Source organism: Geotrypetes seraphini, chromosome 12 (assembly GCF_902459505.1).
Source record: "Geotrypetes seraphini chromosome 12, aGeoSer1.1, whole genome shotgun sequence".
In the NCBI taxonomy this organism is placed as follows: domain Eukaryota; kingdom Metazoa; phylum Chordata; class Amphibia; order Gymnophiona; family Dermophiidae; genus Geotrypetes; species Geotrypetes seraphini.
This window is the reverse complement of record NC_047095.1, coordinates 63,260,737-63,283,831: the sequence shown is the minus strand read 5'-3', so window position 1 is coordinate 63,283,831 and position 23,095 is coordinate 63,260,737. Positions and strand designations below refer to the sequence as shown.

Below are 23,095 nucleotides of genomic sequence, written 5' to 3'. Positions count from 1 at the left end.
TTTAAGCACTACGGTATAATCTCGTTAGAACAGACTCGCTTATAACGGAACCTCGTCTATAGCGGACAAGGTCCACTAGTCACGGCCGTGCGCCTTTATAAACATGCAGAAAATCATCGCATATTGCGGACTCGCATATAACGGACTTTCTGCAATAATGGACAACTAATCTGGTCCCCGGAGCCACTTTGAGCTGTAGTTTTCTTCAGCTATAATGGACATGCAGGCTCCGTCTACAAGGCGCGTTGCGTGCTGGTGATATAGTATAAAAATACAGCCCAGAAGAAAATGAGAGATTATTTTTCTTTCCAGTACAGTACGACGTAATGCTTTAGAACAGGGGTGTCCAACCTTTTAGCTTCCCTGGGCCGCATTGACCGAAAAAAATGTTTCTGGGGCTGCACAAATACGCAAACGCTGCAGCAAGACAGAGGAGGGAGCCAGCAAGACGGTAAACACCTGGGGACAGCAGAGGAAAACACCTCGACCGGGGCCGCACAAAATACTTCACGGGGCCGCATGTGGCCCTCGGGCCACAGGATGGACACCCCTGCTTTAGAACATCTTTTAGGGCTCCTTTTACTAAGATGCGTTAGGGCCTTAATGCGCAGAATAGTGTGCGCTAAATTTCCCCGCACGCTAGACCTTAACGCCAGCATTGAGCTGGCGTTATTCTAGAAGCGTACTGCACGGTTTAGTGCGCGCGCTAAAAACGCTAGCGCACCTTAGTGTTCTGGTTTTGCAATCCTTTTGTGCCAGACCAATGTTTTGCTGAGTTTTGTTCTTGATGTTGCTGATGTGCTTGTGCAGAAACTGTTGTTCATTGATTGTACACTTCTCCCTCGTCATTCGCGGGGGATATGGGTAGAGCTGGACCACGAATGCCGAAAAACCGCGATTCTCCGGCTCTGACCCACCCCTACCTCTCTGCCGCCTTCCCGGCCTTACCTGGTGGTCTAGGGGGCTTTCGGGGCAGGAGCGATCTTCCTACACTCCTGCCCCGTGCAGATCGCCATCAGGAAATGGCTGTAGGGAGTTCCCAATGTAGTCTCGAGAAACTACGGGAACTCCCAGCAGCCATTTCCTCATGGCGATCTGCACGGGGCAGGAGCGTAGGAAGATCGCTCCTGCCCCGAAAGCCCCCTAGACCACCAGGTAAGGCCGGGAAGGCGGCAGGGAGGAAAAAATGATGGATTTTTTTTTACATTAAGACTTTTTAAAATTTTCCCCCTCCCTAGGAAAAAATTGCGATTATATGAAACCGCGAGTGCAGGAACCTCGAATGGGGAGGGGGAAGTGTACGTTGTTTCAAGTTGACCTAAATAAAGTTTTTAAAAAATGCAACTCTGGATATAATGGACCGTTTTTCCAGGTCCCTTGAAGTCCGTTATAACGAGGTTATACTGTATTTATGCGCTTAAATTTATAGAATGCTACCATTTATGTAGATGGATATATCTTTATTTACATAAATGGCAGCAGAGTGGTTAAGCGCACGGGCGTGTCACAGGCGTGGTCGACATTTGTGCAGGCAGTTTACACACATAAGTGCACTTAAGCACACCCATTTAAAGCAGCCCCAGACATGGCAGAAATGTGCACATCTATTTTGAGGTATGTCAGTGCGGGATTATTTATTCATTTAAGGGTTTATAGATCACTTAGGGGTCCTTGTGCGCCAGCCGTTTTAGCATGCACTAAACGCTAATGCGTCCAGAGACTATAATGAACGCGTTAGCATTTAGCGCACACTTAAACAGCTAGCACGCCTTAGTAAAAGGACCCCTTACAGCCCAAGTGGTTTACATTCAGGTAGTCAAGTATTTCTCCCTAATATTCTTTATGTATACTTACCCAGTTGATACTCAGCCAGCAGCAATCGGTGTTTTTTTGAGGGGGTTTACATTGACCATTTGCTGGCTAGCCTGACCCCCAATTTTCATTGCTGGGCCATGTCCAGGCAGCAGCACTGAATATCCAGGGCTGCCGGAGCTGATATTCTGCTGGGGCCTGGGTGACAGTTATGTGGATCCCAGTGGAATATTGGCCAGGAACTGCGTAACATTTTTCTATTTAACCCCTCCATCCGCCAATGCAACTCCTTTTCCTTCCCGTCTCCCCCCTCCCCCCCCCCCCCCCCCCCCCGAACAGCCCTCCAACTCCCAATCCTCCCTGTCCAGAGCGACCAACCCCAGGCCTACCTGAATTCCCTAGTTATCCCATAGGAGTTGATGAGGACAGAAGCAAAGCCCACTCACTCCTGCCCCTTCTGGCTGCCTTCAGAAAATGTCTTACGTAGGGATGCCAGATTTTACTATAGTAAAATCCAGACCCCCCCCCCCCCCTAGATCCATCCATCCCCGCCTCGTTATGCCCCAGCCCCGCCCCAATCACGCCCTAGCCCCGCCCCCTGCTGCCTGCAACGGCGATTTGTTAGAAGCTTTTCAGAACCCAAAGTGCCCGATACATCTAAAACCAGCTTTGATTATCGGTACTTGGACGATCTGTCTTTTTGATCGTCCAAATACTGATTTAGGCCATTTTTGAACTTTTTTAAAATTTTTATTATTAGGAGCCCCGTAGTTTATTTTTAATATTGTGGCTGGCACTTAAAAAAACTCGCCATCTGGTCTGAAAATTGGCCTGTATATGTATTTGAGTTCCTGTTGCTATTCACGAAGCTAGTGTATGCTAGAAGGCTGGAGTGATGACTGAATTTTAGCTTGAGTTCTATACTTGAAAATAAAGTCATCTGAAGTCTACAACTTGTATTGATTAAAATAATTAAGTAGTCCTTTTACTAAGGCGTGCTAGCCATTTTAGCACGTGCTAAAAATTAGCGCTCGTTAACGTGTCCATAGTATATAATGGACGTGTTAACACACGTTAGCGTTTAGCTCGTGCAAAAACGGCTACCACACCTTAGTAAAAAGACCCCTAAATCTATAGGTCTCCAAGCAGATTTTGAAAGGGAAATTCCCTCCTTCCGCTCAGTTTTCCTTTAATAAATTTGCTGACAGCCAGTGGTGTAGTGAGGGTAGAAGGCACCAAGGGTGGTGGTGCCCCCCTCCCCCATGCCCTTTTCTCCGCACCCCCACCCTACCTTTTCCCCATACATCTTTGAATCTTCACCAGTGTGAGTTGCTTCTCCGGCTTGCTGCTCACGCTGGCATTGGCTTTCCCTCTGATGTCACTTCCTAGCCCCGCGACCAGGAAGTGATTTCAGAGGGGGAGCCAGGCTGGCGTGAGCAGTAGGCCAGAAAAGTTGCTCGCACTGGAGATTTAAAGAGGTATGGAGGTAAGGGAGGGCGGGAGTGTGACGTGAGGGTGCAGAGAGGTGTCAGTGCCCCCATCAAGATGGCACCGGGGATGCTCTGCACCCCCCGCCCCCCCACACACACATACTCACACACACACACACACACTTACTACGCCACTGCTGACAGCCAAGTGCATCATGGAGTCTTTTATTTGCATAATTTGCAGGAGCAATAGGACCTGGGAAAAGCAAGAAGGAGGAGGCAAAATGAAATATCTGTGTGTGTTTTGGGTGGCCTGTCCTGGCCTCACCCATTTTCCTCACAGAGTGAAAAGGTAGTTTTCCAAACTGGAGTGTTCCATGGTTAAAGTGTTGTTTACCTGGCAAATTCCTTTCAAAAATTGCATAATACAATACTAATAGGAAGAATTAGAGTAACAAATAGCTACAGAAGAAACACTAAGACAGTAAACCCCCCCCCCCAAAAAAAAAAAAACCACACCTTTGATGCAAAGAGCAGGATTTCACATTATGCAGTTGAGTATTTGCTTACATTTAAATTTCTAACTCCGTAAAAGCACTCAAATTATATTGATCCTTAAACCTTTGAAACATTAAGAATTTGCTCACTATACAAACTATAAAGCTAACGCATTATGCAGTTTTCCAGTGGAAACAGAACAATTCCTGTTCAATCAGTGGCACTTCCCCATTTTAACCAGTAGATGTCTCTGTTACACATACAGTACAGTAGCTGATCCAAAGAACAAGAGATTGTAAAGGATAAAAGTCGAAGCTCTTTATCTTTTTTAATGTAGAAAGTCTTCAAAGTGGAGAACCAGAAATGTAGCAGTCTACTACCATGTAGAGTTGTAAACCGAGGGGGGTCATATTGAGCCCACAGCAGTCGGCATTTGTTTGTTTTTTTAACTCTGGCTGCCATAGATAGATCCATATATTTAGTGCTGATATCTGGATACCATCGGGCACTGAATATCTGGAATCCGTGCTGACTGGAGGTGATATTCATCCACTAACCAGGTAAAGCAAAGGTAGGCCTAGATTCACTAAATTCACCGTTGTTGGGCGATCCGTGGCCGAGTCGTGCCAGGCGACCGATTCACAACAGCTTCAGCATGCAGATGGTGTGATCGGATGCATGCCCTACAGCGATCGAGACGCATGCGCAGATCATCCTTGTGGGTTGAAGATGCGATTTGCGCATGCGTTAGCTCTTAGCACAAGCGAGGTCAAAGGGGGAGCGGTGGCTGCACTTTAGCTGGCCCTACGAGTGGACATTAATAAGGAATCATTTCAATTTGGCCTAAGTGCAGCCAGATTATATGGAACAGAACACGCTTTTAATCCATGGGTTAAAACCACGGGCTCGCACTTGGGGATTTATTGGGATTTCAGGGCGGCAGAGAGCAGGAGAGTCGGCAGGGACAAACTGGGATTTCAGGGCGGCAGCAGGAGAGTCGGCAGGGACAGTAAGCGACTGGTCTTCAGCAATCACTTCATTTTGGATCGGCTTGCCCAATCGGTGTTCCTTCTTCTGTTTAGTGAATCGCTGCCTTCCTACTTGTGCATGCTATTTCCCCTCATTTGCATGGGCAGATCGGATCGGGTGGGAGATTGATCAGCCAGAAGGTTAGTGGTCGGGGTCGGGGAACACTCAAAAACTGGTCGGGACATGATCAGTGAGCTTAATGAATCTAGCCCATAGTCTTTTTGATGTCTTAATTTTATCTGTCTTAAGTATCATTGCTACCTGGATCTCTGGCTCTGCCCAAGCTCCTGCCCACCTCACACCTTATATTGCCTAGATCAGGGGTAGGCAATTCCGGTCCTCAAGAGCCGCAGCCAGGTCAGTTTTTCAGGATATCCATAATCAATATGTATGAGATAGATTTGCATCTCAAGGAGACAGTGCATGCAAATCCATCTCATACATATTCATTGTGGATGTCCTGAAAACCTGACCTGGCTCCGGCTCTCGAGGACCGGAATTGCCTCCCCCTGGCTTAGAGGAACAGACTGAGAAACTATTTTGAAGCTCAAATCCCACTGATCTTCCTTGTGACACTGGGCAAGACAGTTTACACTCGATTGTCTCAGATACAAATGTTGGGCTCTAGTTATTAAGTTGTATCATGGCAATAGTGTAAGTTATTTGCCAATTAAGGTATATTAATTTTAAATAACATAGCTTAACACAGTGATTCCCAACCCTGTCCTGGAGGAACACCAGGCCAATCGGGTTTTCAGGCTAGCCCTAATGAATATGCATGAGAGAGATTTGCATATGATGAAAGTGATAGGCATGCAAATTTGCTTCATGCATATTCATTAGGGCTAGCCTGAAAACCCAATTGGCCTGGTGTTCCTCCAGGACAGGGTTGGGAACCACTGGCCTTAACACAAGCAAATTGAGCCCAACATGCATCAAAAAAATAATGAGTTACCAATGATGCAAATTCAGAGAAGCTCATTATTATTTTAAATGAATAATACTGATTGTATTAAACCTCCTAAGGGTACAGGGAGTGGTGCAGGTAGACATGTGGGGATCGTCATATTTCAAAGGGATTGGGGTTTAGAGGATAGCTCCATTTTGGGGTCATTTTTGGCCCCAAAATCTTGGTTTATATTTGATTATAAACGGTAGTAGTGTAACCTGGTATCAGTGAGCACAGCATTTACTTACCTGTAGTTACATCAGCCCTGGCATAAAAGCTCATGCCTAGGGGCTTCTTTTACTAAGGTGCACTAGCGTTTTTAGCGCACGCAAAAGATTAGCGTGCGCTAGTTGAAAAATTACCCTTCTGCTCACAGAACCCACGATTGCCAGCAGGAAGGTGCTCAACCCTTCCTGCCAGTAGGCCACGCCCCCGAAGATCGCCGGCATGACCCCCCATCAAAACGCCCTAATCCCCCTCCCCGAACCCTCCCAACAAAATCCCCCACCCCAGAACTCCCCCTCTCGGGCTTACCCGCAAGTTGGCCGGACGGGTCCTCGCACCGTCCAGATAGCGGGCCCGCCCCTTCCTTGCCCAACCCACAGGATCCTAGGGCCGTATTGGTCCAGGTGCCTAAGGCCACTATACTAATCGTGGGAGGGACACCCCTTGCCGCGATTAAGTATAACGTCCACGTCTACTTACCATGTAGGCCTACATTGTAAGCATCTCCCGCTCTACTAGGAAGACGCGTAGGGCCGCCTGGGTTCGCCTAAGGCTACCACCTAGTCTTAGGCAAGCTTAAGCGGGCTTGCGGGCCTCCCTAGGCTCCTGGAGGCGCCTTCAATATAGGCAACCTGCCTGGGGAGCATTTTTTAAGAAAACGTGCCTCCTGATTGGCTGATTAGACAGCTGTAGGACGCCTACAGCTGCCTACGTTCGGGACGCACTTTGCAGAATCGGAGCCTTACTGTACATTTTCAGTGGCACCAACTGGTTAAATGCAGCTGAAAATGACTGGTTAGCTCCATACAAGTGGCGCAGTGGTTAGAGCTAGAGCCTTAGAAAACTCTTGAGGTTGCGGGTTTCAAATCCCTCGCTGCTCCTTGTGACCCTGAGCAAGTCACTTAATCCCCCCATTGCCCTGGGTACACTAGATAGAGTTTCAGCCCAGCGGGACAGACAGGGAAATATGATAAATATATGGCTAGTTAAAATAGTTTGAATATCGACCCACTAGAATTTACACACGTATTTGTGAATTCTGCCCAAACTGCACCTATGCGTACTCCCACCGGCAAAGCGCATGCCATAATGCTGCTAGTCATGGGCCTTCCTGCCAGTGGCATAGCGAGGATGAGAGGCACCTGGGGCGGTGGTGCCCCTCCCCCATCCTCATCTCTGCTCCCCTGCTCCCTCCCCCCCCCCGCTCCGTGTGCATACCCCTTCCTGTTTTTCACCGCTGCGAGCAACAAGAACTTCAACGTGCTTCTCGTGACCCCTTTGGCCCTCCGTTTGACACCACATCCTATGCGCGGCGCCTGGAAGTGATGTCAGCTGGAGAGACGACGTGGGCGCGAGGAGCGTGTTAAAGTTGTTGATTGTGGTTGTGAACAAGTAGAGGCATGGGGGGAGGCACGCACGCACGTGGCGAGTAGAGGAGCCCCCACCAACATGGCGCCCGGTGAAGGACCGTCTCCTCCCTCTTTACCATGCTACTGCTTCTTGCAACCTAAACTAATACATAGAGCAGGGGTGGGCAACGAGGGCCGGAATCCAGTCGTGTTTTCAGGATTTCCCCAATGAATATGCATACAGACAATGGGAGGCAGTGCACGCAAATAGATCTCATGCATATTCATTGGGGAAATCCTGAAAACCCGACTGGATTCCGGCCCTCGTTGCCCATCCTCTGTGTACAGAGAAATACCTACTAGAAATGAATGAAAGCGTGAGCTAAACCCAAATACATAGAGCTAATTTTAAATAACATATTATCCACATTAGTTAGAAACCTTCTTGTGAGCCTAGGCAAGAAACCTCCTCAGCTGTTTCAAATTTTCTATTTATAAAAAAAAAGTGTAATCAACATAACAAGTGGATATAGTTTTAATGAATCTGTCACTATGAATTATACACAGAATCAGTAATAATAGACTGGGGATTATAAAGAACAGACTAATGGATTCAGGTGCCTGCACTGAACCATGACAGGCGATATGGAGTGATTTGGGATATATTTTGCACTCCATTATTTGCAAATATACCATAATCTAAGGGGTTGTGAATGGCAGGAGCGGTTGCCACTGATGTTTCAGCCCCTGTTTTGTTGTGGGTTTTTTGGTTGTTTTTTTGGGGGGGTTGCAAGGCTGCCTTTTATTAAGCCAAAATCTCTCACATGATTCTTGGATAACGACTCCTCTCTCCCTCGTGAAATGCTTTCACCAGTACATCCCTGCTCTCCCCTGACCCTGATTAAGAAGACCTTTTTGACATCATTCTTGTGAATGGTACGTTAAGTTTTCTTATGAGGCTGCGAGAGCGTTATAAGATTTGTTCCCACTAGAGAGTTGCACGGGGATAGAAATCCCACCCATCCCCGCCTGTCCCCGCCAGGATCCTCTCTGTCCCCACCCGTCCCCATCAGGATCCTCTCCATCCCCACCCATCCCCGCAAGGAATTACCTCCATCCCTGCCCGTCCCCATAAAAAGCAGCAATTACTTCTGACAGGAAGCAGAACGAGACTTAGGGGTGATCATCAGTGAGAACATGAAGACTGCCAATCAAGTGGAGCAAGCTTCATCCAAGGCAAGGCAAATCATATGCATATGCAGGAGTTTCGTCAGCCGTAAGCCTGAAGTCGTTATGCCATTGTATAGATCCATGGTGAGGCCCCACCTGGAATACTGTGTGCAATTCTGGAGGCCTCATTACCGTAAGGATGTGCTGAGACTAGAGTCGGTCCAGAGAATGGCCACCTGGATGGTCTCGGGACTCAAGGATCTCCCGTACGAGGAACGGCTGGATAAGTTGCAGCTGTACTCACTCGAGGAACGCAGAGAGAGGGGTGACATGATCGAGACATTCAAGTATCTCACGGGCCGCATCGAGGTGGAAGAAGATATCTTCTTTTTCAAGGGTCCCGCGGCAACAAGGGGGCATCCGTGGAAAATCAGGGGCGGGAAACTGCACGGGGATACCAGGAAATTCTTTTTCACTGAAAGGGTGGTTGATCGCTGGAATAGTCTTCCACTTCAGGTTATTGAGGCCAGCAGCGTGCCTGATTTTAAAGCCAAATGGGATAGACACGTGGGATCTATTCACAGAGAAAGGTAGGGGAGAGTCATTGGGGTGGGCAGACTAGATGGGCCATGGCCCTTATCTGCCATCTATTTCTATGTTTCTACGATCATCAATTCCACAGTTTCTATAGTGTTTGTGCTGCTGTTTTCCTTGTGGAATCTCTTTGGTGGAACCCTTTTTTTGTTTTCTGTTCAGGTAATTAACTTATAAACCTCCTCTTTTACTAAGGCTGACGTGTCCATTATATTATATGGATGAACCCAGCTTCCAAAGTCTTCCATCCCCGTGGAGTCCCGTTGGCTAGAGCGGGGTCCCTGTGGGAATCCCATGGGCCAGAGGGGGGTCCCTGTGGGAGTCCCGTGGGTTAGGGGGGGGATTCCCGCGGGAACCCTGCGGGATCCGCGGGATTCCCGTGATCCCCGTTCCCGTGCAGACCTCTAGTTCCCACATTACATTACATTAGTGATTTTTATTCCACACATCCTGTAGAATTATAAGTGGTGTAACTGAGGAATACAGAGCGAGCAAGATTTTATTTTATTTTTTTTAATATCTTTACTCATTTTTAAGCCATACATAAGTGCAACATAATATACAATCATATTACACTATAAAAGCACTTAAAATCAATCAAATTGTAATCTATGACAAATAGATATATCCCCCCCCCCATCTTCATATTCAAAAATTGCACTCAAATTAAATAATTTTAAAAATATTTCCCAACCCTCCCTCCCACCCACCCACCCTGGACATGAATGACCAAAGAGCAAAATCAACAATCACTCTTTGTAAAATTTTGTCAATGGCTCCCAAATCTGCAGAAACTTTTTGTAATGTACGTGTTGTATAGCCATAATATGTTCCATTTTAAAGAGGTGACACAGAGACTCCCACCAAAGGTGTAGTTTTAACCGATCCCAGTTTTTCCAATTCCTTAAAATAAGCTGTATGGCAACCCCTGTCATAATAAAGAGAAGTTTATTATTATGAGATGATATTTGGCTTTTAGCGAGCAAGATTTTAATAGCTGGAATGAGTAGCTGGGAAAAACTGGGATTGACTGAAATGTTTACACCGTGATTGATATTTAAAGCAGTCTAAATGCAGTTTTTTTTCTTCCTACTTTACACCTAAAAGCTTTACACATTCTGCATGCCTTTCCTATTATTGCCAGAAAGAGTACGAGCTTGATTTACATTACATTACATTACATTAGTGATTTCTATTCCGCTTGTATCTTGCGGTTCAAAGCGGATTACATAAGAAGAAGCTGGACATTTCCAGGATGGTACATGACAATTAGGGTAAGACATAGTAACAGAATGAGTATAGACTTAGTAACATTGGACGAAGCAGTTATATTGCATTACATATATCCCCCTATATCCCGTTTAAGAGATCAATCTACCTGCTTTAAATATCAGCAGCAGTAGAAAAACAACTGCTTTTACATACAAGCAGCAGCGACCACCAAGAGCCCACAGACCCGATCCTGCCAGGAGTGTGAACTCCTCCCCCTGCAGTCCATTGGAGAGATCAATCTGCCTGCTTTTAAATATCAGCAGCAGTGGAGATCAACTGCTTTTACACCTAAGCAGCAATGAGACCAGCCACAACCACCGAGAGCACTCAGACCCGATCCTACCAAGAGTGTGAACTCTTCCCCCCCCTGCAATCCGCTAAGAAGATCGACTGTCGGCTCCGGGCGGCTTTCCCGCAGAGGAGAGAATCCTGCATTCACCGTGGACCTCATCTGGGGCAGCCTCCTTGGAGCGGCTGGGGCACGGGCAGTGTGTCTGGGAGGGAATGCATGGATGGGAGAACATCGCAGGGGAGGAGACATAGGCATCCTGGGACTGTCGGCCAAGTCTCTTCCCTGAAGAAGCCCTTTCTGGATACGTCAATCGCTCCTCCTAAACTTACTTGCTCCACTTCATCACTGACGCTGACCCATTCTGCTTCTATTCCTTTCTCTCCTCTCCTCTACCTTCCAAAGTATTTAGATCAATGCTGTCTTTTTAAAATGTTTATTTTATTTTTATTTTTCCTCTAACTCTACTTTTCACTTCTCTATTACCCTCCAGGTACTTTAGTTAGATTGTGAGCCTTCGGGACAGTAAGGGAATTTTCCAAGTACCTTTCTTATTTCTAATCTTAATGTATATTTTCTGTAAACCGCTTAGAACCTAACGGATGTAGCGGTATATAAGAAATGAATTACATTACATTACATTACATATCAAATCTTTTCCAGGCGTTGGTAGGTAATATGATTCGGAAGGATGAATTAGGTTCAATTTTTTTTTTTTTTTGGTCGGTTGAGGGTTATGGTGCCAGGGAGTGGGTAAACCTGGTCGGTGTACGTAGAAGAGGAGAGGGGGATTAGGTGTTTTGAATATGCTTTTTGAAAAGTAGCGTTTTGATTTCTTTACGGAATGCTTTGAAGTCAGATGTTGAGGTTAACAATCTGGTTATGGAGGGTTCGAGTTTTGCTGCATGTGTTGCTATGAGGTTATCATAAAGCTTTTTACGATGAGTACCGTTGAGTGGTGGGTATGAGAATGGTGTCAGTGTTCTTCTTATTCTGGGTGGAAGGTTACGGTTTAGGCGATCGATTAGATAGGCAGGTGCTGTACCGTTGAGTACTTTGAAGAGTAGACAGTATAGTTTGAATTGGATTCTGGCTCTAATCGGTAGCCAATTTACCCAAATTTGAGACACTGAAAACCCTTTTAGGGCCAGAGTGCTTTTTAAGTTTGAATGCATTTGTTATAAGGTGCTTTTTGGATTATCTCCCTCATATTTGTCCCCCTGTCTGAAACTTTCTTACTCCACAAGAGGAACTAGAAATTCTGGAAAGTTCATCTTCCCTACTCCAAAGGCCTGTCATTTTAAGAACTTTTAAGAAGGGACTTTGGAGTATCAAGCTGGGAAGATGAACTCCTGGCTAAGTCCGATGATTGTTCAATCTATTTCTTATTTCACATTTAGGAAATCATTAAAGACCTATTTATTTGACAAATAAGAATATTAATTTTGATATATTTAAATGAGGCCTTTTGTTTCTATTCTTATGGTCATAGTATGTTTTAACTTTTTAATAATTTTTAATATTGCACTTCAATGGTTTTAACAATTGTGTTACTTTTATTATATAATTTTAGATTGTACGCATAGTGTGTTCTATGAAACTGTACCATTTGCTGAAATGTCTCAGTATTCACATCCCTCGACTACAAGACTTGTAGAAAAGAAATAAAGCCCTGAAAAATGAAATAACACCGCAAATTTCAATCACCACCTCTCACTAAAGCCAACTACCCAAACAAATAACCATACACATTTCTTACTCTCTGAAAATGTCCAAACCTTCTTTTTTTTTTCTAGTAAGTTCTTGTTGTAATACAGCCTTGATAATTCTTTTGTGATCCGCCTTGAACTGCAAGGTAATGGCGGAATAGAAATCCCTAATGTAATGTAATGGTTGGGCGGTATACAAGAAAATAAATTATTATTATTATCATGAAATATTTCTTCCTCATCATGGGGTACTATGGTAGAAAGTGGTCTTAGCCCACCCGTGCGTGGGTTTTCCCCACACAATAAGGCCATTTTTGTCACAGCAGTAAGGTGGCCAAGTTTCCATTTTACAATTAACAACCATACACTAATTGTGTTATTAGTGTGTAGCCATTATTTAAAAAAATTAGTCTGTGAACACTTACCAACACCCCCTGTGTAGGCGTGGTCTACGTCAGAAGGCGTATGGGGACAGACTTAAAGATCGCAATCTGTATACTTTGGAGGAAAGGCGGGAGAGGGGAGATATGATAGAGACGTTTAAATACCTACGTGATGTAAATGCGCATGAGTCGAGTCTTTCATTTGAAAGGAAGCTCTGGAATGAGAGGGCATAGGATGAAATTACGAAGCGATAGGCTCCGGAGTAATCTCAGGAAATACTTTTTTACTGAAAAGGGGGTAGATGCGTGGAACAGTCTCCTGATAGAGGTGGTGGAGACTGAGTCTGATTTCAAGAGAGCATGGGATAGGCACATGGGATCTTAGAGAGGGGAAGAGATAATGGTTACTGCGGAAGGGCAGACTGGATGAGCCATGTGGCCTTTATATGCCGTCGTGTTTCTATTTTTCTAACTTTTTTCATGTGATTATAAGAAAGTTCTGAGGGCCACCAAAAGATTTCAAGCTTACACATGCCACTACGTTTGTATACCGCCTTGACCTGCTTGTTCACCCTGGGTATTAAACATTAAAAATTAATACTAATAGCGATTCTACAACATTTCAAGAATATATTTTTAAAAACTCACTTAGGGGTCCTTTTATCAAGCTGCGGTAGGGGTTTAATACGCGTAATACCGCACGTTACACCGCTTGCCATGCTAGCCGCTAACATCTGCACTGAGCAGGCGTTAGTTTTTTAGCCAGCTGCGGGGGTTAGCGCGTGATGAAATGTCCGACGCGCTAACCCCGCTAGCGTGGCTTGATAAAAGGACCCCATAATGTTGGGCATTACGGAACACTACGGGAGCCTCAACCCTGATGAAAAGATCGACTTGAAACATGTACATGTCGGTAGAGGCGCTCCCGATATTTAAGCTAAGTAATTAATATAACAAGAAAAACTATTATGAGAATCATGAGAATCTCTTAAAATCTTTCTTTTAAGTCCCACTTTCAATTTTTATCCTTCTTTTACATCTTATTATTATCATTCCCCTCTCCTTTTGTGCCTTCCCTATACGTATGTTTCTTTAACTTAAAATGTAACTTTTTCCCTATACTTCCCTTTTGTTTCCGGTTATGTCAAATTTGTCTTTAACCTTGTTTGTTTTACCTATTATAATACTGTATTTATATTGTAATTTTATCTTCATGTACATCGCTTTGAATTTAGATAAAGCGATTAATCAAATTTGTATGAAACTTGAAACTTGATTATAAGAAGATTTCAATAAAAAAATTTAAATATAAAAAAACCACACAAACCATTGATCCTATGACAAATGGGTTCATTTGATATATTTAAATGAACTAAAGGGATTTCTTTTTTTTTTTTTTTTTTAATTCTTTATTTGGTTATTTGTTACAATACATTAATAACAAATATTCATGAATGACCACAACAAACTCAATATAGAGAACATAAAAAACTTAGGCAATTATCAACCGTGTCTTAGTCCACATTATCATGGTCGCCAGTACCTTTTTTTAAAAAAAAGGAAAGGAAAGAAAAAAGAATCAAATCCATCAATCTACCATCTAAAGACAGGCAAAATGGCATTTATATTTATATACATCGTCCTCCAAAAATAAAATCAGTAATAGTAACTAAACTTTCAACAAAGGTTTCTGTTTAACAAAGTCTTCTAACTGGACTGGATCATAAAACACATATTTATCACTTCCATACGATATAAGGCATTTGCATGGAAATTTCAAAAAGAAAGTAGCTCCAACTGCCAAAACCTTAGGCTTTAGCTGAAGGAACTGCTTCCTTTTAAACTGAGTTTGTCTAGCGACGTCAGGAAAATTATCACCCGTTGGCCACAAAACATTTCCTGTTTTTTTCGCAAAATACAATTTTAAAATAGCTTGTTTTTCCAACTCTGTCTTAAAAGTCACAAGAAGAGTTGCACGTTTATCTATTGTATCTTTAGATGATTCTAGAAACTGCGAAACATTCAAACTAAAGGGATTTCTTAACCCTCTGAGGATCGTGATAAGTGTATGAGAAAAGGTCTTAGTAATGAAAAATGAGAGACTGATGATATATTTCTAGTGATTACAGTCTAAGAATAGCCTTGAATATTGAGACTGATCGGATTGTCAACAATATCAAATTCCAGAAATGAGACACCTGAGTAACACACTTCAGAGATTGCAGTTACTTAATCAAGCGGGCAAAATTGAAATTAACGCATTTACAGGATCTGAAGAGCAATGGAGGACTTTGGCGGCCACTTGCGGTCCGGAGCCATGCATTAGAGACCACTGTGGTATGGGCCCATGCGCCTCTCCTGCACTAATCGGCTCACAATAATGTAGCTGCCCTAAGCTCCAGACGTGCCCTGTCTAAGTAAAAATTAAAGATAGTTTGTAGCACAGTGTTGGTGCATATTAGAACTGCATTCCGCGGAAAGCCCTTTTAAATTGCAGCAGATAAAGACCAGAGGCCAGATTCTATAGGGTTCCTCTTTTTTGTCAAAGAGGAAATCTGCTAGCCCTAACCTTGGAGAGGAGACTTCGATCTGATCCTTCCACAGTGGAAATAATGCTGGATTTTTTTTTTAAATTTAAAAACACTGTTTCGTGGAGCCTCACCTTCTCACCACCCTGCTACTTCCTCGCAGCTCCTGCTTTGTTCTGGGCATGGTTTGTTTGCATTTGCACAGAAAAACCTAGGCAAACAGACACGTAGGAGGTGGCCTAATGGTTAGAGCTCCTGCCTAGAGAGTTGCGCGGGGACAGAAATCCCACCCATCCCCGCCAGGATCCTCTCCGTCCCCACCCGTCCCCGTCAGGATCCTCTCCTTCCCCACCCATCCCCGCAAGGAATTACCTCCATCCCCACCCGTCCCCATAAAAAGCAGCAATTATTTCTAACAGGATCATCAATTCCACAGTTTCTTTCGTGTTTGTGCTGCTGTTTTCCTTGTGGAATCTCTTTGGTGGAACCCTTTTTTTGTTTTCTGTTCAGGTAATTAATTTATAAACCCCCTCTTTTGCTAAGGCTGACGTGTCCATTATATTATATGGACAAACCCTGCTTCCAAAGCCTTCCATCCCTGTGGGAGTCCCGTTGGCTAGAGGGAGGTCCCCGTGGGAGTCCCGTGGACCAGAGGGGGGTCCCTGTGGGAGTCCCGTGGACCAGAGGGGGGTCCCCGTGGGAGTCCCATGGGTTAGGGGGGATTCCCGCGGGGCCCCTGTGGGACCCGCGGGATTCCCACGATCCCCGTTCCCATGCAGACCTCTACTCCTGCCTCAGCACCCTGAGGTTGCGAATTCAATCCCAGGCTGCTCTTGTGATGCTGGGCAATGCTCTTATCGCCGAGTGCATGGAGATGCTTTTTCAGCGTTCCACTCAAAAGGATCGATCAGTTATGTCACACCCCGAGGCAGCAGAATTGTGAAACACTGGCCACTGTCAATGCACCAATTTTTCTGGCAAAATAAGTTGGTTTTTTTCTATCTCGACATTGCCATTTATTAATATTGCACCACACAATAACGGAGGAGGGGTTTTGGGTTTTTTTTTTACGCCAATAAGGTTATTCCCTTGTACACCTTGAGCCACATCTATGGGGTGATAGGGGGTGGGTTCTAAGGCTTTCTCCTCTTACCCCCTCTTTTATGCAACTGCAATCGCAGTTTCTAGCGCAGGGAGCCGCGTTGAATGGCCCACGTGGCTCCTGACGCTCATAGGCACTCAATGAGTGCCAGAAGCAGCGCGGGCCATTCAGCGCGGCTCCCTGTGCTAGAAACTGCGATCACAGTTTCATAAAAGGAGGCCTTAGCATTTGTTTGAGCATGTGTGGGTGGAAAATGTTTGTTTAGAGCCTTGCCCTGTTATGTGAAAGAGTAATTTGTTACTACTGGTGGATCTTAAGTGCACTTGGGTCATTCAGTCACTTAAACACTCCCATCGCCCCAGGCACCATAGATTGTGAGCCTGCTGGGACAGACAGGGAAAATATTTAAGAGGGCCTGATTATTATTCAATGAATTGTAAAGCATTTTGAGTCAATCTCTTCATGAAAAGGTACTTGATAAAATTAAAATAATAACGAAATAGGCAGATGGAGAAAGCCCCCTCACAAGGTGCTCTCGTGAAAGCAAAACATGCCATCATGGCTAAAATGTCCCTGAATATAAACTAAACTAAAGCCAATCAGTCAATTTGGAGCTCGACTCGGTTAACAAAGAAAAGGAAAAATACCAAACAAATAGACGAGAAAAGAACAAAAGCAGGGGAGATAGTACTGGGTTTCCCCCCCAAAAAAGACAGTGTCTTATATTCATTTGGGGCCCAAACAAGGCACTAGGTCTTATTTTCGGGTAAGGCTTATTTTTTCATGGTCGCCGTACCTGAAGAAGGACACGGTAATACTCAAAAGGGTCCAGAGAAGAGCAACTAAAATGGTTAAGGGGCTGGAAGAGTTGCCGTACAGTGAGAGATTGGAGAAACTGGGCCTCTTCTCCCTTGAAAAGAGGAGACAGAGGGGACATGATCAAAACATTCAAGATATTGAAGGGAATAGACTTAGCAGATAAAGTCAGATTGTTCACCGTCTCCAAGGTAGGGAGAACGAGAGGGCACTCTCTAAAATTGAAAGGGGATAGATTCCGTACAAATGTAAGGAAGTTCATCTTCACCCAGAGAGTGGTAGAAATCTGGAACGCTTGTAATAGGGGAAAACACCCTCCAGGGATGTCATAGGGGAAAACACCCTCCAGGGATTCAAGACAAAGTTAGACAAGTTCCTGCTGAACCAGAACGTACGCAGGTGAGGCTAGTCTCAGTTAGGGCACTGGTCTTTGACCTAAGGGCCACCGCATGAGCGGACTGCTGGGCACAATGGACCACTGGTCTGACCCAGCAGTGACAATTCTTATGTTCTTATGATCATCTCTCCCTTCCTTTCCTTCACCCCAATTCTTCCTCTTTGCTTTCCCCCACATGTGCAACATCTTTCCTCCCCTCTCTCCCATCCCTGTGTACCTTCCCTCTGCAGCATCTTTCTATCTCTCCATCCCTCCCATCCCTCATGCAGCAGAACCCTTGAACACCTGCCGCCGCCCCTGCTGCGCAGATGAACCGCTGATGACCCTCCATCCTTCCCTCCCAACTGATCCCGCCAACCACGACCATAAATACCTTGCTGAAGAGGAACGTCAGGCCAGCAGCACTCACAGGCTGCTTCGAGGCCTTCTCGCTGAGCTTATTTTTTGGGGTAAGGCTTATATTAAGACCTACCCTTAAAACCATGCTAGGGCTTATTTTCAGAGTAGGTCTTATTTTGGGGGAAACACGGTAGTAGTTAATTTCCAAAGTGCTTGGCGAACAGAATTGTCTTTGGAGCCTTCCTGAATGATAAGAAGGGGCCTAAGCTTTTTGTGGAAAACAAATAAAGTCTCATTTGAGAGGCTTCAGCTTGGAACCCATTATTGGCATCATTTCAGACATGAACCACTCTCAGGGCTTGACCAAGCTTTGAAACTGGACAGCACAAGCACACCGAGCCTGCTCTTATTATTGTGCCAGTTAGGACTTCATCCTCATTAGAGAATGACACGGTGACAAAATTCATCACCGTCCCCGCGGATAACCGCGGGGAAACCATCTTCATGTCATTCTTTAAGGAGAGAGGGAAGAATCAGAGTATGAATGGCCACAACCACTGACCCACAAGCTTTGCTTTGAAGAATGCTGAGATTGAGCAGCAACATTCCAGAGCAGATATTGTGATGTCATAATGCCTCATTCCACCAGTGCCTAAGAGCCAATCACATCAGTGATGTCACAATGGCTTCATTATCCTTGGCTCACATAAGAATCAGAGTATGAATGGCCACAACCACTGGCCTGCAAACTTTGCTTTGAAGAATGCTGGTGTAGAAGGACCGAGGTTGAAATAGACACTAGAAAATGACATGGGATTATTTCCCGTGGTTATCCGCGGGGACGGGAACGGTGATGAATTTTGTCACCGTATCATTCTCTCCTCATACTGCCTCAAACATATTCGCAATAAATGAACATGACCCAGATCTAGGGCATTAATTTCCCTACTGTTTTTGAAGTGTGGAGCTGAGTATTCAGGCTCTTTGAGGTTTCCCAGCTAATAACTCTTTGCAGACAAGATATTTAGGAGATATTTCAGATGAAAATACACTTCCCCCTCCGTATTCGTGGGGGTTAGGGGCAGAGCCGGCCCACAAATATTAAAAAACCGTGAATAATATTTGGGCTGGTTCTGCCCCAACCCCCGCTTCCCCCGGCTATTTTAAGCCCTGAAAGCCTTACCTGGTGGTCTAGCGGGTTTTTAGGCAGGAACGATCTTACCACGCTCCTGCCCCATGCAGATCGCTCACAGGAAATGACTGCCTTGAGCTCCCATAGTCTCTCGAGCCATTTCCTGTGAGCGATCTGCATGGGGCAGGAGCGTGGGAAGATCGCTCCTACCCTGAAAACCCGCCAGACCACCAGGTAAGGCTAAAGGGGGGGGAGGCTTTCAGGGCTTAAAATAGCCTGAAAAATGAAAATGCTTTTTTTGGTTTAAAAACCGCAAATAAGCGAATTCATAGATACGGAATTCGCGAAAACAGAGGGGGAAGTGTATTCAACATGCCCCTCCCCCCCCAACAACAAAAAACAAAACCCACAACTCAGGGATATGCAGTAGATGGAGCCTCTATAAATACTCCATGAATGCTCTCAGGTCTGTCCATGAACTGGCCCACACTTTTTTTTTAACCTGCTGAACTTCCCAGATACAGTATTTCCACTCCTGCCTATGGTATGAATGTCTTCAGAAAATCTATATGTTCAATGTTATCATATCTATTTTCTTTTTTACTTCTGGATAAGTAAGATAACAGCTAATATTGTTTTATTTTACCACATGCCATGAAGGACAAATGTGATCACTTCTATTTTAATAAAATCTCTGGCTGCCTTTCTTATAGTAACAGTTACTTTTTCCGGTCTCCACAAGAAATCATGCCACTTGCTCTTTGGAAAGTGCTGGACCAGAATACATCCCTATTTCCTACATAACCACCACGGGCCCTGATATTTTAGTGTCTGTGACTAGAGAATAACACAGGGACATATTTTTTCCTGTCCCTGGAACTCATTTTCCCATCCCTGTGAGTTCTTTTCCTGTCCCTGCCCCATTCCTGCAAGCTCTGTCCTCATCCGCACAAGCCTCAAACACTTTAAAATCATAAGTATCAACATTCTAGAACTCAAATTGTGATGTCATAATGCCTCATTCCACCAATGCCTAAGCTCCGTCCTCATCCGCACAAGCCTCAAACGCGTTAAAATCATAAGTATCAACATTCTAGAACTCAAATTGTGATGTCATAATGCCTCATTCCACCAATGCCTAAGCTCCGTCCTCATCCGCACAAGCCTCAGACACTTTAAAATCCTAAGTAGCAACATTCTAGAGCTCAGATTGTGATGTCATATGCCTCATTCCACCAATGCCTAAGCTCTGTCCTCATCCGCACAAGCCTCAGACACTTTAAAATCCTAAGTAGCAACATTCTTAGAGCTCAGATTGTGATGTCATAATGCCTCATTCCACCAATGCCTAAGCTCTGTCCTCATCCGCACAAGCCTCAGACACTTTAAAATCCTAAGTAGCAACATTCTAGAGCTCAGATTGTGATGTCATAATGCCTCATTCCACCAATGCCTAAGCTCTGTCCTCATCCGCACAAGCCTCAGACACTTTAAAATCCTAAGTAGCAACATTCTAGAGCTCAGATTGTGATGTCATAATGCCTCATTCCACCAATGCCTAAGCTCTGTCCTCATCCGCACAAGCCTCAGACACTTTAAAATCCTAAGTAGCAACATTCTAGAGCTCAGATTGTGATGTCATAATGCCTCATTCCACCAATGCCTAAGCTCTGTCCTCATTCCGCACAAGCCTCATGACACTTTAAAATCCTAAGTAGCAACATTCTAGAGCTCAGATTGTGATGTCATAATGCCTCATTCCACCAATGCCTAAGCTCTGTCCTCATTCCACCAATGCCTAAGCTCTGTCCTCATCCGCACAAGCCTCAGACACTTTAAAATCCTAAGTAGCAACATTTCTAGAGCTCAGATTGTGATGTCATAATGCCTCATTCCACCAATGCCTAAGCTCCGTCCTCATCCGCACAAGCTTCAAACACTTTACATATCCTAAGTAGCAACATTCTAGAGCTCAGATTGTGATGTCATAATGCCTCATTCACCAATGCCTAAGCTCTGTCCTCATCTGCACAAGCCTCAAACACTTTAAAATCCTAAGTAGCAACATTTCTAGAGCTCAGATTGTGATGTCATAATGCCTCATTCCACCAATGCCTAAGCTCCGTCCTCATCTGCACAAGCCTCAGACAACTTTAAAATCATAAGTGTTTGAGGCTTATGCGGTTAAGGCAGAGCTTACAGGAATGGGGCAGGGACAGGGATAGCGATAAAAACTTGGGGGGGACATGATGAGGAAATTGAGTTCCTGCGGGGACGTGGAAGAAATTTGTCCCTGTGTCATTCTCTAGCTATGACCACCGGATACAGTGGAGTGGCAGTGGCAACATTTTACTTTTGTTTGTAGATTCAGCAGCGACTGTTGGCCTAATAACCACAGAGGTTTATATGCCACAATAGCAAATTCCACTGGCCTTGTTCCTGGCCTGCTCTAACCCTGCCTCCTAATCTCTGCTTTGCACACAGATCCATCTGCATCAATACTCATTTTAGATATCCTGAAATCCAGACTACAGTAAAACCTTGGATTGCAAATTACTTGGTTTGAAAGTGTTTTTGCAAGACACATAAGAACATAAGAACTGCCATCTCCGGATCAGACCTTCGGTCCATCAAGTCGCGCGATCCGCACACGCGGAAGGCCCCGCCAGGTGTACACCTGGCGTAATTTATAGTCCACCATATCTTTATATGCCTCTCTTAAGGAGATATGCATCTAGTTTGCTCTTGAAGCCTAGGACGGTCGATTCCGTCATAATCTCCTCTGGGAGGGCATTCCAGGTGTCAACCACTCTCTGAGTGAAACAGAACTTCCTGACATTAGTCCTGAACCTGTCCCCCCTTAGCTTCATTACATGTCCTCTAGTCCGTGTCAAATTGGACAATGTAAATAATCTTCTCTGCTCTATTTTGTCGATTCCTTTCAGTATTTTGAAGGTCTCGATCATATCCCCACGCATGTCTCCTTTTCTCAAGGGAGAACAATCCTAGTGTTATAAGTCTGTCCTCGTATTCCAGTTTCTCCATACCCTTCACCAGTTTTGTTGCTCGTCTCTGCACCCTCTCCAGCAGTTTTTATATCCTTCTTTAGGTAGGGAGGACCAATGTTGGACACAGTATTCCAAGCAATACATTTTATTAAATTTTAACTTATACAAGCAACTGTCTTGCAATAGAAGTACATACAGTATACACGCGTCACATCACAACTGAGCCGATGGTTCTTCTCTCTCTGACGCTGTGGGAGTATAGTGGGTACCCCTGTTCGAAACGAGCGAGGTCTTGCAATAACGTGTACATACCAGTATACACACGTCACATCATCACAACTGAGCGATGGTTCTTCTCTCTCTGATGCTGCGGGAGTATAGTGGGGACTAGTTCGAAACGAGCGAGGTCTTGCAATACGAGTACATACAGTATACACACGTCACATCACAACTGAGCCGATGGTTCTTCTTCTCTAAGACGCTCTGCAAGGAGTGTAGTGACCATTCTAAACGAGTGAGGTCTTGCAATACAAGTACGTATAGTATTTTGCATTAAAGTTTTTCGATTGTGGAACGAATCGTCTGAGTTTTCCATCATTTCCTATGGGGAAATTTGCTTTAATATACGAGTGCTTTGGATTACGAGCATGCTTCCGGAACAAATCATGCTTGCAGACCAAGGTTTGAGGGTACTTAGGTGTGGCCTAAGGACTGGATAGGACAGCAGCTTTTCATATAGTAGGCTGTCTTAATACAGTCCAACAAATGTGAAATCTTGTGGCTTCAAAAAACAACAACCACTTCAGCCTGCAAATCTCAGGCAGTCCAAGCCACCATACATGACAAACTACAGCAGGGGTCTCCAACCTTTTTCATTTAAAGGGTCACAGTGTGAATACAAGAAAGCTCGGAGGACCACCGAAAGATTTCAAGCTTACAATGTTAGAAATACCTTCTCCTGTTTGTTCAGACTGGGTATTAAACATTAAAAATTAATACCAATATTGATTCTTGGTAGGGTTACCTCTTTTTAGAGGGCATGTCTGAGCATCCGGACGGCTTTT

General features: G+C 44.7%; 1 protein-coding gene across 1 annotated transcript in view; it reads right to left on the bottom strand.

The window, feature by feature from the left end:
* LOC117346120 (cytosolic carboxypeptidase 6-like) overlaps positions 1 to 23,095 on the bottom strand; it is a 654,038-nt gene that overhangs the window by 453,549 nt on the left and 177,394 nt on the right. The window lies entirely within an intron of this gene.